We start from the raw sequence: 15,961 nt of genomic DNA on the forward strand, positions 1-15,961 counted from the left end.
AATAATACTTGGGCCCACTTAGACATTTATAAAAGAATTAAAATCTGTTTTTCAGTCACAATCTCAATGATCATTGTGAATATTGCTTTTGTTGCTATTACAATTGTTACAAATCCTAGACTAGTACAGTTACCTCCTTGAACCTGCCTTATTGTTTTGTTTATATCAGCAATGTGCATCTTTCCACCAGAATGGTTGATGATGCTGGTGAAGGATGAGAGAAAAATTATTGTTCAGGTGCTACATAGGTATTCATGCATTGGTGGCCAATACAGGATAGCCCAGGAAACAGGAAAGTTAATAGGAAAGATGCTCAGTGGTTATGATTTTATAGGGCTTGAGAGTGGATTAAAACAATTTTTAAGCACTAAAATAATTAAGGAAGTGGTTGACATTAACCTCTTCAATTTGTTTATCCTTAGACTGGAATGCAACATGACTAAATACTCACTTCTACATTGAATGAAGAATCAATTTTCTTAAGATACTGCTTTCCAATTTCTCACTTAGTTCTTACGTAGGTACTTCTGAATGTGACCTCACATGTTGCAATGGTTTGTGTAGTGACTGGTCCTGCCTCATCTTCCTACCCTCCTCCAACCTCAACTCACTATTGCAAAGATCACTAAACCTGGCGCTAATAGCTGAGTCCCAAAGAAGATTCATCACTCACTAGCTCAGAAGTATGGGCTATTTACATTAAATTTTCACTTCCATGTACTCATGTTTACAAAGGCAATGCCTTATGAGGCTAATTTGCTCATGCACAGTTCAGTGATGAACTAAAGACACAATATATATTTTAATACGCTTCTATATTTTAAATTATGGTTACTGTTACAAGATGGGTGTTATAAAATTCTAATACCAGTGGAAAGGAAGAGAGAGTCTCTGTGTCATCACATAGAGCAGCATTTTTCCAACATTAACACATACATGAACTCCTTAGGGATTTTGTTAAAACAAGATTTCTGATTCAGTGGGTCTTGTGTAGGATCTGAGACACAACATTCCCATCGGGCTTCCAGGTGATGCCAATGCTCTAGACCTTGGTCTCCACTTTACACAGTAAGGATATAAAAGATAGCTGTCAGAAATCTGTGTGGGATTTGACTGTCAGTCCCATTCATTGGCAGATTCAGGCAGTGTATTCTCAGATAGTGGTGAGGCTTTTTCTAAAACTGTTTCTCTCTTGGTTTGTGTGAAGCACATCCGTCCAACCCCAGAGGACAAACATTCAGCTTTGACAGAACCCATGAGCACTTGCAACCTGTTTATACTTTTGAGACGTAAACCTTTGTGGATTTCTAACCCACATATGCCCACCTCATATACCTTGTGCTCTCAGATCCATTCTGGGTCCTCCTCCTCCTATGGTATATATTGCAAGAAGTTGACCTTGGACCACATTATTCCCCAGCTTATTCCTTAATCACCAGCTTCTGGGTAGATATAACCCATTGGAGGCTCTGGCAGCAGACTGGAAAACAGAGGGAGAAGAAAAGTCAAAAATATTTTTTTCCCGTCCTTCATTGCCTCAGGCAATGGCTGATAAAGAGTATGTAGCTGCTATTAAATCTACTAATAATGTTCTTCTAAAAACCTTTCTCCACTGGTTACCTCCATTAGTTTGCTATGAATTTTTGTACAGGTGTCTTTGCAAAGCATTGAATCTGCCTTCAGTTACACTTTCTAAATTTGCATTTCTTTTAAGATTTGGAACTCTAGTAATATTATTGAGGAACTCTTAACCAAGTTTCACTCCCATTTCAGGCCTTCCCTTAGAGATCAGTTACCCAGTGCTACAAAAGTATTAGGTAACAAACCCTGTTAAATATTGGGTTGGCCAAAATTTTGTTTACATTTTTCTGTACAGGGTTATGGGAAAACCTGAAAGAACTTTTGACCAACCCAATAATTGACTTAAAAATGATAACCATTTTTAATTGCAGTCAGTCTGTGGATCAACTAGGCTGATAAAGCAGAAGCTTGGATGATCTCAGAAGATCTCACTCATGCTTTTTCAATCAGCTGATAGGTTACTGAGGGCTGGCTTATCTAGGATTCACCACCACTTCATTTGGTCTCTCCTGTTCCACCTAGCTAGCCTGGACTGTTTCTCATGCAGAAAAAAGGATTCTAATAGAGAAAGCAGAAATGTACATATTCTCTTGAGGCCCAGGCTCGGAACTGGCTTGCTGTCATTTCTAATACACTCTTAAAACGAGACACAAAATCAGTCCAGATTCAAGAATTAGAGGGAAAAGTGCACCTCTTGATGGTAAGAACTTTAAAAGTCATGTTGCAAAGAGATGTGCATATACAAAGGTCATCAGTGCAATTGGTTGACCATTACCTTTAATCTGTCAGGTTTCTTACTCATAAGTAAGCTATTCCATTAAGATACATCCCTATGTACTTAATTAACCAATGTGCTTAGTCGTTCAGTTGTGTCTGACTCTTTGCGACCCCATGGACTGTAGCCCGCCAGACACCTCTGTCCATGGGGATTCTCCAGGCAAGAATGCTGGAGTGGGTTGCTATGCCCACCTCCAGGGGATCTTCCCAGCTGCAGGGATTGAGTCCAGGTCTCCTGCATTGTGGAAAGATTCTTTACCATCTAAGCCACCAGGGAAGCCCTAATCAACCAATACTAACTCTCATATAATGTTAACTCAGGATCAATAGTTTCAAAAGCTGATAGTCTTGAGAGTCACAAAAATTTGCAAAGATATTTTATGTGAAATCCTAGGAGGATAGCAGCATTTGTTTATTGGTATATTCAGTATTTATTGTCTCCAATATTGAAAGTATCTTGCTAGAAGAGGAGGATGAGTTATGAATGAAATAGACACCTGGGTTTATGAATCGAACATTTGGTGAGAGGAGACAACATTAAAACATAATGATAAATGCAGTTGTTATCATTGTCTTCTTAGATTTGTTAGCTTGTAGACTGAGCTACAGTAATCAAGAGACTCCAGATTTCAATAGCTTAAGCAATATAGACATTTGTATCTTTTGCACATAAATCCCAGCTTGGCTACATAGTCTCTTCTCTAAAAATTATTCAAGGAACCCAGGGAACCAAAATAACTATGCTATCCTCAATATATTGCTATGTTTCAGAATCTCCACAAGGATCACCCAAATATCCATGTACTTTCTTTCCGATGTCTACACTCACTGCCTCTCTGAGGCAGACCATCCATAGTCCCACTCACTTAACTAAATCCAGATAAAGTCCATTGGCTTGGGGCTGTATCATGTCTTCATCACGTTCATATGTGGCTCCCATCACAACAAAATCTGAATGGTGGAGCAAGAAAAAGCCCAAAGATATAAGTATTGGAGCACTTCTGTAAGACTTATATTATGAAGTCAATGCTTTCCCATCCCCCTTCCCCATACCCCTCACTGCAGACTAAGAGATTTCAGGTGGAAGCTAGGAAGAATGGTTTAATAGAACTTCTTTGAAGGAAGAAATGGAAAAAATCAGATTGCTTTCTGAATCACCCAGCTGTCTAAATGCATGTGTGTGTGTGTGCTCAATTGTGCCTCACTCTTTGCCTCTGTCCATGGGATTTCCCAAAGCAAGAATACTAGAGTGGCTTGCCATTTCCTCCTCTAGGAGATCTTCCCACCCCAGGATTCAAACCCGCATCTCCTGCATTGGCAGGCGGATTGTTTACCACTTGAGCCACCTGGGAAGCCCCTCTAAGTAATAATTGCTTGGTTCAAGCTGTGGTGAGAATGTGAGCATGTAACAGAGTATGGGGCCTGAGACAGTACAGAGGAAGAAGGAATGGTTGTTTTGGACAATAGAAATACATAGTAGATTTGATTTGGAAAAATGAAAATAAAAATTCTGTTGGATTCCCTTGTTTTGGATAGTTGTTGTTTAGTCACTAGGGTTAAGGGCAGCCTTTCCCTGGATGCACGAGAAGTTTATATTTCCTCTCTCTAATTCCATCTCTGACCAGGATTCTGACCTTGTCATTGACTTCTTCCCTGGGACCAGAGTTGTTATATAATCCTGGAGGAGACAGAGAAGCCACTACCTCCACTAGCAATTTACATAATGATTTGCCTACAATTTGGTGCTAATTAAAATGTGAAAAGAGTAGTGATATTGTTTGAAAGTGTAATAAGGTCACTCTTTGTTCCTGAGAGCAAAGATAACATCACCAAAAAGGATCTCGTGCATATTTACATAAGAGCAGAAACAGGGAAGAGAGAAGGGATGAGGTGAACCCAGTAGTCATCACGTAGTCTGGCATAGGCAATGGAATTTTTAGAAATGGAATTCTGCTAGGCTTTGAAGATTTGACTGACTTCTGTATAGTTCCATACATTGCTAGCTTGCATGATTTAAATTTTGATCTCACTCTGTTCTGGTTATATAGGCTATACAAGAAACTACCCTACAAGTGATTTAAAACAGCAAGTTTTATTGTGTCTCATGATTCTGAGAGTTGACCATAACATTCTTCTGCTTCACGTGGTGTCAACCAAGGTGCAGGGAAAGCTGGAAAATCCAAAATGGCCTCACATGAGTGGCAGTTGGTGTTGGCTGGGAGTTCAGCTGGGGCTGTTGGCCAGGAGCCTCCATCTGTTTCCAGTTGGTCTTCCCCATGTGGCTCCTTGGGCTTTCTCACAGCTTGGTGTTTGAGTTCCATGAAGAAGAGTCCAAAAGAACACTAACATTCAAGTCCTTTTCAAGCTTTATGTTTGTACCACTCTTGTTAATATCCCATTGGCCAGAGCTATGATATACAGCTAAGTTCAGTCAAAATGAGAGTGAACATCATAGAGATGAATTCTGGGAGGCGTGATTCCCAGCACTGCCCAGTAACGGTCTACTGCAGTTCTTACTAGTGTATGACCTCTCTGTGTCTTGGCTTCCTTATCTGAATATTGGGACAAAAATGACATTGCAAAAATGGATTCAATGAGAGATACGATACATGCAAACTCAGAGACATGCCTCTACAGAGTGAGATACCAATAAATAATAGCCGTTGTTGTGTGTGTGTGTGTGTGTGTGTGTGTGTGTGTATTTATTTATTTATTTAGTATCATTCCCACAGAGTTAAATAAAAATTTTCCTGACAGTGACAAAACCATAAAACAGTAACAGATGATAAATTTCCACCTTAATCTGCCTTCCCTTCAAGCTCTTCAGATGTCCAATAGTATGAATGAGAGCTGTGTTACGAAACCACCAATACACTATTCTGCAATGCCTGGTTGATTCTGACAAAAGCCTCTACTAGTCACAAAATTCCAGGCAAGCAAACCTTATACCTACTTGGGTGAGGGATGCCAAGGGTTCAGCAAAGGCAAAAGTTCCTCAGTAAATTTATCTCCTAGTCCATCCCCTCTATAATGCAACTCTGGCTGTATTCTGATGTTTTCTCCCATTGGTCATTTTCACCCAGGCTGGCATCCTGGAGAGGCCGCCCAATATTCTTCCCTTTAGTCCTCTGTGCTTTGTTTGTCCTACCCTGCCTGGGCGACCTAGAGTGTGTCTACCTTCTTTTTTTCTCTCTTACATCACAAATCTCCAAGTGTGACCACTCCTTCTACCCCTCTGAAGGCCAAAAAGACACATCTTGTCTTCCTGTCACCCTCCAGCCCCCAGCAGTATTTCTCTTGCTGTGTTCATTACTTTCTGCCTCCTGTGCATCAGGCATTCCGTTTGTATCATTCCTTTATTTCTTTATATATCCATACATCGGTACCTATTTCCATACCAGTCTACACTAGACTGTCAAGAAAGAAACTTAATTTAATCCTGTTTTGGAGTCTTTCTCTCCCTAAGAGAACTGAAGAATTCTAGCAGTGTTAGGAGTGATAGATAACATTTACTAATAGTTTACTGTGTGTTAGGCACAATTGTAAGTATTTCACTTTGTCATAAGAAAAAAAATAACCCAAGACTACCAAACAGCAATCTAGAACAAAGCTGAATTTCTTGCTAACCTGGCATATACCAAAAGATCAATAAATAGTCACTGTTAAATGATTGATTATTGATGTGGTGGTGGTGGTGGTGATTTTTATTGTGTTAGTAGAAAAATAAATTTTTCTAGCAAAGCTGCATTCATATCTTTAGGAAAAGATAGAAATCCCATCCAAATTTATGTGCATTTGAGAGGACCCCTCTGGCACTAAAATCTCAGGCAAATGCCACCATCTGTGTGATTGCCTTTCATTTGCCACTGTGGGCACAGCAGGTACTATTAGGGTAACCTTTTCTTTCACCAGCATCCTCTCAAAATAGTAAACACTTGGGCTGTTACAAAGCTCTAATCCCAAACTGCAAATTTCAAAATCTCTTTCTTTCAGAACATGATGATTGTCCTATTACTGGATCCCATTATTTTTCATTATGGGAATACAAAATATGGCTTATAGGTATTAGGAAAGTGACAGAGAAGTCTTATTTGCTAGCATTAACCAAGAGATTTTATGGTGTAAAATTATAAAATTAGTTAAAGTAGCATAAATTTTCACCCTCTGTGACATGTAATGGAGGATTAATCCTAATACACCCATAAGTAACTGTTTCAAGGGATGCATTGGTTGGTACTGCCAAAGCTGCAACTGACAGACAAAACTGCATCCAAGTGATTTAAATAATAAATGTCATCAGGGTTCTGGTTCCATTTTTTCACCGCTTTATGAATTCTGCCTTTCTGTGTCAACCTCTCAGCTTCATCTGGCTAACCTTATGGTGGTAGAAGTTGCCTACAACAGTTTCAGAGCCCAACTTACACACACATGCGCACACACACACACAAACGTCTCTTTAGGATTGTTCTTGCCCAAAGCATCCAAGAACCATCTCCTTGAAACATTGGCCTGAATTAGGTCACATGAAGCTGCAACATGATGAAAGTAGATAAGTAGTTAGAAAATTCCCCAAAAGGCAGAAAAAGGGAAGGGAGATGGCTGGCTGACTGGCTGGATGGTTGGCTGGATGGATGGTTGGTTGGATGGATGGCTGGATGGATGGATGGATTAAAAAAAGGTAACCAAATAATATCCATAATATTTTGGGGACCTAATATTTTGACCAATTAATGGAACTGAGTAGTGATCATAACATGATATCTATGCTCTCCAAATATAGACAGGTTGTAAAAGTGAAAATTGCTCAGTTGTGTCCAACTCTTTGCGACCCCATGGACTGTAGTCCATGGAATTCTCCAGGCCAGAATAGTGGAGTGGGTAGCCTTTCCCTTCTCCAAGGGATCTTCCCAATCTAGGGATCAAACCCAGATCTCCCACATTACAGGCGGAATCTTTATCAGCTGAGCCACAAGGGAAGTCCAGGCAGGTTGTAGACATCATTTAAAGAGCAAATGTATTTTACAGTAGCTCCCCCAACCCCCATCACAGTATGTCTGTTCACTGCTTATCATTCCTAAACATGCTGCCCGATTTCCCATTACCAGGAACTTGCCTCTTCTTACTTGGGGGCTTTCTTTGTTGATTCTTGGAGCAGGGCAGAAAAGTAGAGGAAGTAAGGTTCTTTAAGGTAGCAGTTGGCAGATAAATACCCCAGCCACCTTACCCTTCAGATATGTTAAATTCAAGGTTTACCTCCTACATTTTCTCAAGTAACTCTCAAGTAATATTAAGCTTCACATACCCACATTGTTGACTTGCTTGATAACACTCCCTTTATCGGCAGTTTTCCTTATTTCACTTTTCCTCACTCCCCTAGTGTGTCCTGGAACCACATCCCCAAATTACTTGAGTACACAATCTTGCTATAGGGTGTTCTTCTGGGGAGACCCAAATTAAAACAAATGCCTTTTGTATGCAGGTCCTTAGGAGTTGACCATGGGCATAAATTGAATCAGAATTCTTTATCCATTGCTTTCTTCCTTTGTGTTACATTAGAATGAAAGATGTTACTTCTCCCCCTGACTTTTTCTGTTTCTGTATCTCTTGCCTTCTGAGTTCCCAAATAAAACATGGCCACAACCAGGGAAGGAAATGGAATTCAGAGTAAATGCTCAATTTTAGAAAGTCTAAGTGTTAGATGGTGGTGGTTTAGTCACTAAGCCGTATCCGACTCTTGCGACCCTGTGGATTGTAGCCCTCCAGGCTCTTCTGACTATGGGATTTTCCAGGCAAGAATACTGGAGTGGATTACCATTTACTTCTCCAGGAGATCATCCCAATGCAGGGACTGAAGCTGGTTCTCCTGCACTGCAGGCAGATTCTTTACCAACTGAGCTACCGGGAAGTACCCTAAGTATATGGGCCTGAAACGGAGATTATAAAGAGAAGTAGAAATGAGCATAAATAAGATGTGAGATTGGCGTTGGCAGAGGAGGGTGGCTTGATTTTTACCACAGATAGTAGAGCTGCTTAGTGAAGGAATTCTAATTAATTGTGTGTATGAAGAACAGACAACCAACATTACTCACAGAGACCTCTAGAGAAGTTCCCTGTGATGTTTTACTAAATTTGAATAAGACTGTTTACTCAATATTATCATAATGTCAAAACAATGATAGAATGAATATAGTCTTTAAAGACAATTTGAAATTAACTGTATCACATATTTCTACTCAGTTTTCTTTTTTTTTTTTTTTTTTCTACTCAGTTTTCAAGTACTGTGTCATTCCTGGCATTATAAAAGAATTCTCCTCTTTTACTTTCAAACCCTTCCAGAGACAAAATTTCTTAGTATCTGTCTTAGATGGAAGTACACAATTTGATGAGGGGAAAAGGAATCAGAAAAAAAATAACTTTTTCAGAAAATTCATTTAGAACCATCTGTAAGACTTGATATGTGTCTTGAATGGTGTTATATAGAATGGAGTTTAGATTGTGAAAAACTATCAATTTAGTTTCAGAAAATTAAGATCTTATGTATCATTTTTAAATTAATTTAGTGATATTTCATGCATTTCCAAACCTCAAACTCATCCCTTAAACAGAAAAGTCTTAGAACTATTATTTTTCACTTCTACATTGTACATTCCTCACCAATTTTCAGAATTTAATTCCAGCTTGTTTTCATTATTTCCATGTTATAAAGAGTACATAACCTCAATTTCCAAATTGTAATTTATTCTTGTTCCTCACTCTTACATCTCATCCTCTCAAAACCTGTTAATCTCCTTCACTCTTTTTCCATCAGCTCTCTTGTTCCTTTTTCCCCTTCTCTCACCCCATAATTTCTGTACTTTTTAGTTTAAAATCTCTCTCTCTCCCTCTTTTGCTTGCAATTATGTTCTTACTTGTTGAAGTGAGCAAGGTTGGCTCACTTCATTCTCCATTTCCTTCTGTCCTCTCAGAGTTTATCTTTTTTATGTGTTTAAATAAACAGTTCAAAATAAACTGGGCTTTTAATTTAACATATAAAATTAAGAAGACAGATGAGAATACCCCTAAAGAACCAAATAAAAAATGTTTCATGACTGATGCAACCTTTTACCTAAAAGCAGTCTTAACAGATTTTGGCATTCGTGGCTACATGAATTTGTGGAGAATTTTTAAAAGAACCAGTTGAAATAGCAACAACACAAAGATAACTCATCTGCTTCAACTGAAAAATGCTGAAATAAAGCTGTATAACTGACAACATTATTCATCTTTATCATTATTCTGCTTAGAATTTGAGCATGAATTTTAAGAATGTCAGAGCATGCATGAAACCCTAATGGTTTTATCATTTCATCCACTAGTATATTTGATCTCTTATTTCTGAAACTGAAACTTAAAAAGTAGCCATAAGTTCCCAGTAACTCATTAAAATATGTTTTTTTCCTGCATTCCCTGGTGGCTCAGATGGTAAAGTGTCTGCCTACAATGCAGGAGACCCAGGTTCAATTCCTGGGTTGGGAAGATCTCCTGGAGAAGGAAATGGCACCCCACTCCAGTCTTTTTGCCTTGAAAATCCCATGGACGGAGGAACCTGGTAGGCTATAGTCCATGGGGTCACAAAGAGTCAGACACTGAGCAACTTCACTATACTGAAAAACATTTAACGTCACCACAATTTTACTTATAAAGCATTATCATATTTGCCACTTAACAAGTTTGTAAGATTATGTATTAGCTATCTACTGCTGCATAACAAATTACCACAGATGTAGTGACTTAAAGTAGAATGTGTGTTAGTAGCTCAGTCATGTCCTACTCTTTGCAACCCCATGAGCTGTAGCCCACCAGGCTTCTCTGTCCATAGCATTCTCCAGGCAAGAATACTGGAGTGGATTGCCATTCCCTTATCCAGAGGATCTTGTTGACCCAGGGATCGAACCGTGGTCTCTGGCATCACAGGCAGCTTCTTTATTGTTTGAGCTACAGGGAAGTCCTAAAGTAGAATACATTCTAAAAGACTTTCAAGATATCTATGGGATAGTAGTTTGGACTTGGTTTATCTGGACTCTGCCTCAGAGTCTCTCACAAGTGTCAAGGTATCAGCCAGAGTTGATGCTTCATCTGAAAACTCAACTGGGTATGGGTCTGCTTCCAAATTTACATGGTTTTTGGGAAGATTCAATTCCTTATGAATTGTTAGTTTCTTGTTGACTGAAGTCACTCTCAGGGCCTTGCCAAATGTGACTCTCCAATATGGTGGCATTTTGCCTTGTCAAAACCAGCAAGAGAGAAAGACTGCTTAAGCAAGACATGAGTCACAATCTGATATAACTTAAAGTGACACCCCATCATCTTTGACATGTTCTATTTGTTAGAAATGTCACAAATCTTACCACTCTCGAAGGGAGGAGATTATGCAGAGGAACCACTGGGTGTCATTTTAGTCTGCCACCATATTTTCTTTCCCCCTGTTGACATTTGAAAATATAATTAATCATTTATGTTTATTTTATGTTTGTACATGCATCACATTTAACATTAGGGAAATCTTTGCCATTTTGTGTATAACAATATGTTATTTCAAGAAGCTGAACTTGATCCTTCCGTATTTTGAAATGCATGTGGGTGTGAGAAGCTGGGTTGTCATAAGCAAGGGTTTCACTGGATTATAATAGATTTTCTCTGTGAGATACTATGGTTCTGAAACCACCGAGCCTTCTAAGTTCAGGTGATTCAGACTCATCAGTTTTCATGCAGATTTTCTCATGCTCCTTTAAACTTTCAGATTTAGTATTTGGCATTTTTCTTTTTCTAAAATAGTTGTGAAATGCCAGTTCTCATTTTACGCATATTAGGACAAATATTTTTTAGCGAAATTTGAGAGTATCCTGGAAATAACTTTATGTTCTCATTTATGTTTTGAACTTTATATTGAAGTAGTTTTCCTAGTAACTAAAATTCTTGTTATATCCATGAAGAGCTCTGTCTTTTGATGAAGTTTCATTGCAAATAGAAATGTCAAAATATGGCAAAGATAGAGCTGTAATTTTTCATCTATAATTTTAAATATACATTTGACTTGTATATGTAGAGATCTATACTCACATTTGCTTTTAGTATTCACGTAAGAATGTTCATATATATTTTTTGAATAGCTAGGTTACCATTTGGAGTAGGGATGCATTTATTGTGGCAATGATTCTTATCTTCTGTGGTTTTCAAATGGGAACTTCAATATGCTTAACATAGCTGGTTATATAATATTTCAAATGTTCTCAAAAGGAGAATAGTCAAAATAAGAGACCTAGGAGAATAGTAAATATTTGTTCACAATCAGTTTTTTATATGAGCAAAATACTCAACTTTTACATCAGTGCTTTACAATTTGGTGGCCACTGCCTCCTGTATGGCCTGGAGAATCCCAGGGATGGGGGAGCCTGGTGGGCTGCCATCTATGGGGTCACACTGAGTCGGACACGACTGAAGTGACTTAGCAGCAGCAGCCTCTTGCATGAGCACTAGAAATGTAACTGGTCCAAACTGAGATGTGCTCCAAGTATAAAACACTGGGTAGCAATACCATCATATGAAAAATAAAATATCTCATTAATAATATTTACATTGAACATAGGTTGAAATGGTAACAGTTTGGCAATATTAAGTTGAAGAAAGTACATTATTAATTTTACCTGTTTCTTTTAATGTTTGAATGTATACAAAGCATTAGTTTACATGTACAGCTCACGTTTCTGTTGGACAGCATTGATCTAGATAAACAATGGCGTAAGTAGTATTGAGAGAAGTAATAACCTGGGCACTTGTCTCTGTAGAGAAGAAATTAGATTAACCCTACAATACATATTAGCCCCTGAGTTACTTAGAATTGAGTTATTCTGTCTTGTTAGGAGTAGGTTTTTATTCAACGTCTCTGCCTGATGTAACCAGCCAACTTACTAATCAACAAGCAAACAAAAACTTTGAAAGGGAAAAATCACTTTTTGAGGCTATTTAACATACCTAGTATGGAAAAGAAAAACAACACAGACGTAGAACTAGAAGCATGAGGGATATAACTCCTGAATGTCTTTTGGACTTGAATGCTTCATACCTAGAAGATGCTCAACCAATTATTGCTGAAAAATTGTGGTGTGAAAATCAGTTACATTTTCTAGCAGCATATTTATTAGTAGCAAAATATGCACTAATTTTCATGAGCTAATCAGCCAGTTAATATTGCCCTTATGTTACTAAGCCTGTCTTCATCTCACTGGTTTAATCAGCAACGGAATCAGCCGCACCATTGTCTCTCAAATTTTTCAGAACTTTACATTTATAAACCAGCATATATTTAGCAATGCCTCCTACATATTAGCTTATTTGAGTCTCACAGAAGTTGTAGGTGGATATTGTCTCCTTTGTTGAGGAAAAGAAATCCAGGTTCAGCAAGGTTAACTGACCTTGCTTAAGATCAGCATGTTGCTATGTGACAGACAGTGGTTACTTTATCTCTGAACTTGGCATATCAAAAGAGATTTAAAGAATTAACCTTGGAGAGCAAGAGTTAAGGGTTGAATATTTTATCTTGTTGCCAGTCTTAATAATCAGCGATTTGATATTAAGGCTGCTAGTCATCTCTAATGAAGGGGAGTTAGTTTGAAGTTGGTTGATTGATTGGTGATTGACAGAAATATTAGTTTTCAGAGTGAATTCATTAGAAGACTAAAACGTGGGGATTATTCATTCAATAAATAATTGAACATTTGTTATGTGCGTGATACCAAGCTAAATGGATACTTAAAAAGAGCATGGATTACATTGAGATAGAAGACAGAGTAACCTTTTCACCCTCAATAAGTCCTCCATAACCTTATAATCTAGCTGAACAGATAATTATGTGGATGGTGGAGATAGCAGTAGAGGACCATAATACAGGAGATGCCCAGGGATGGACAAATATTTTCTCAAATATACTACAAGATAGCCTTGGCCCACAGCATTAAGGGAAGCCCTCATCTCATGCAGATCTTTTTCCAATCTGAAGTAGGACTTGAAGCACTCAAGAAAAGAAGAAAGATTATTACCAGTGGAAAGATTATAAACAGAATATTGCAGCGGGATTGCACCTGAAAACAGGTGATCATGTCAAAAACTGGAAAGTCATGTTTGGGTAGAAGTTTGAAGATCTTTATCTGACAAGCTAAGGGACTTCGAATCATTCTTGTCTGAGAGACATGGTGGTCATTAGTAATTGTTGAGTACAACTCTGTTCCATTAAGAACAATAGATGCAACGGCTTGGAGCATCAGTCCACACCAGGGAGCTAAATGATCTGCTGCAGTATTTTCTCCAGTAAGTGATTCATGAGGGAAGGTCTTGGCTCTGCTTGGTAGATTATGTGTGTCCCTGTTAGAATACATCATAATCTCTAGAGGAGCATGGGTAGTTTGACTTTTCCCCATATGCACCCGTGGGAAATGCTGATAAATTAATCCAGAGGGAGGAGACTTTTTGTTAAGAGTTGAATTTTATTTTAGAAAACACCATCTGACAGCAATGTAGAGATTGAATTACAGCAAGTAGAAACTGGAGGCTACAAACCAGTTTGCGATTTTTCCCAACAGCCTAAGTGGTAAGGGCTAGAACTAGCCTCCTGCCCTACAATGTAAGAGACATGATGCAAGATAACCAGACAATCCAGAGTGACGTCCATATGAAAACAGGAAGCAGGATGAAAGAGAACTGTGAAGTTCAGATACTGCAAGAAGTATGAGCTCCACTCTACAAAAGAGAAAGTTGGTTTAGGGGATTATCCAGTTCAGCTGAGACCTGATAGCTCCTGAATGGCAAAGCAGATCATTAAACCAAGGACTTTCACCTCTTATGTTATTTGTTTTACTACACTGCTTTTGACTGCAGTTTCAGACTTAGTAAATCTGAAGTGAAAGCAGCATGAGACTGGGAACACGATGTTAATAGAAATAGTCTAAGGCACTTACTACAAATAAACATTATGCTTTGTGTGGACTAGAGCAAGGATGTGTGTACTACTGGGATCTAGGCATCTATTTACAAATTATAAACATAAAAATTAGATTTAGATATCAGGACTCCATCATAGATTTCCTGGTATGGAACTTAGATATGTGTATCAAAATAAAACAAGAGCCCCAACCCAATGGATTCTGCTATGGATTCTGGTTAAGAATACAATGGCTAAGAAAGTAAACCACTGTTCTGTGAAATGTGTGTTCATGATGAAAATTAATTAAAAATGATTTTGAAGGCCCTCCTACCTTTTACCTATTAGGACACAAAATCTAGATTTGAAATTCATTGTCATATTTCAGAAATATATTTATACTTACCCTTTATTTTTATGTTATTACTTTCTTCAATTTTCATCACATATTTGTTCATCAATTGGTTTTGATGGACTTCACTTTCTTTCATTCTTACAGATGAGATTGCTCCCTCTAAAAATCAATAGGAGCCTGCTGACTTTATTTATTCTAATATGAAGGCACATAAATGAATATGGCCAAAAAATGTTAAAAAGTAAGCCTGTTTTTCAAAAGACTAGATTGTCAATTGAAGCAGAAAATTATATTCAGTGCATTGGATTTATGCATTGTTTTAGTCTTCTCCAACCAATTTAGAAATGCACTTTTTTATAAAATTGAGATTATTACAAATCCCGTGCTAAGCAGCTGAAATAATGTGTCTATGCCAAGGTCATATCTTAAAAGTTTGGAAGAACATACTGCAGTTGAATATATGTTCATGAATGTACTCAATAAAAATTTTGTGACATATTTGAGTAACTTAATTTTTATTTTTTACCTAATGCTGTCTTAATTTTTACTTTACCTTTGACAATGTTTCATACATATTCATTGCTTGAAAGAAATTAAGCAGACATTATTCTAAAGTCAATATTGAGTCTGCTAATGAAAATGGCTAAGTTAATTAACTAAATGGCAACCCTCACTGAACTTATTCAAAGCTATTTCCCCTTGTGATGTGTTTTCCTGAAGAAATGATGCATAAAAATTAAACTTTTATTCTTGATTGTTCTATATCAGCCTCTAAATTGTTACTTTGCATGTTACAACCTGTTGTATTATGAGTAATTCTGAGATCACCTCAATTTAATGGCAGCAGATCAAAGATAAAACCCTCAAGGATCATTTAAACCATCATTCTTTAAAAAAAAAGATCTTTTAAATGGTGTTCTATCAGAGTTTATCGCTGATATATAGTTGGTAAGACGGTATTGTATAATTGAGTTGAGATTTTCTAAAAGTATACCATATATCTTCTCACAAAAAAAAAATAAATATTTGAGATAATGGTTAACAAAATGGGGGAATCTTTTCACAAAACATACGTATATCAAGCCATCATGCTATACACTTTATCTTATCATTTTCTTTATCAATTATGCCTCAATAAAACTCATTGGAAAAGACCCTGATGCTGGGAGGGATTGGGGGCAGGAGAAGGGGACGACAGAGGATGAGATGGCTGGATGACATCACCGACTCGATGAACATGAGTTTGAGTAAACTCCGGGAGTTGGTGATGGACAGGGAGGCCTGGCGTGCTGCGA

The 15,961-nt window shown here is 37.8% G+C and overlaps 1 protein-coding gene and 1 non-coding gene across 10 annotated transcripts in view; both read left to right on the top strand.

Moving 5' to 3' along the window:
• DMD (dystrophin) overlaps window positions 1–15,961 on the top strand; it is a 2,532,480-nt gene that overhangs the window by 1,718,130 nt on the left and 798,389 nt on the right. The gene's annotated exons all lie outside the window — the stretch shown is intronic.
• TRNAC-ACA lies at window positions 9,802–9,873 on the top strand. Its single transcript has one exon. It is a non-coding gene; the product is annotated as a tRNA-Cys (tRNA).

The sequence above is a fragment of the Cervus canadensis genome, chromosome X (assembly GCF_019320065.1).
Source record: "Cervus canadensis isolate Bull #8, Minnesota chromosome X, ASM1932006v1, whole genome shotgun sequence".
In the NCBI taxonomy this organism is placed as follows: Eukaryota; Metazoa; Chordata; class Mammalia; order Artiodactyla; family Cervidae; genus Cervus; species Cervus canadensis.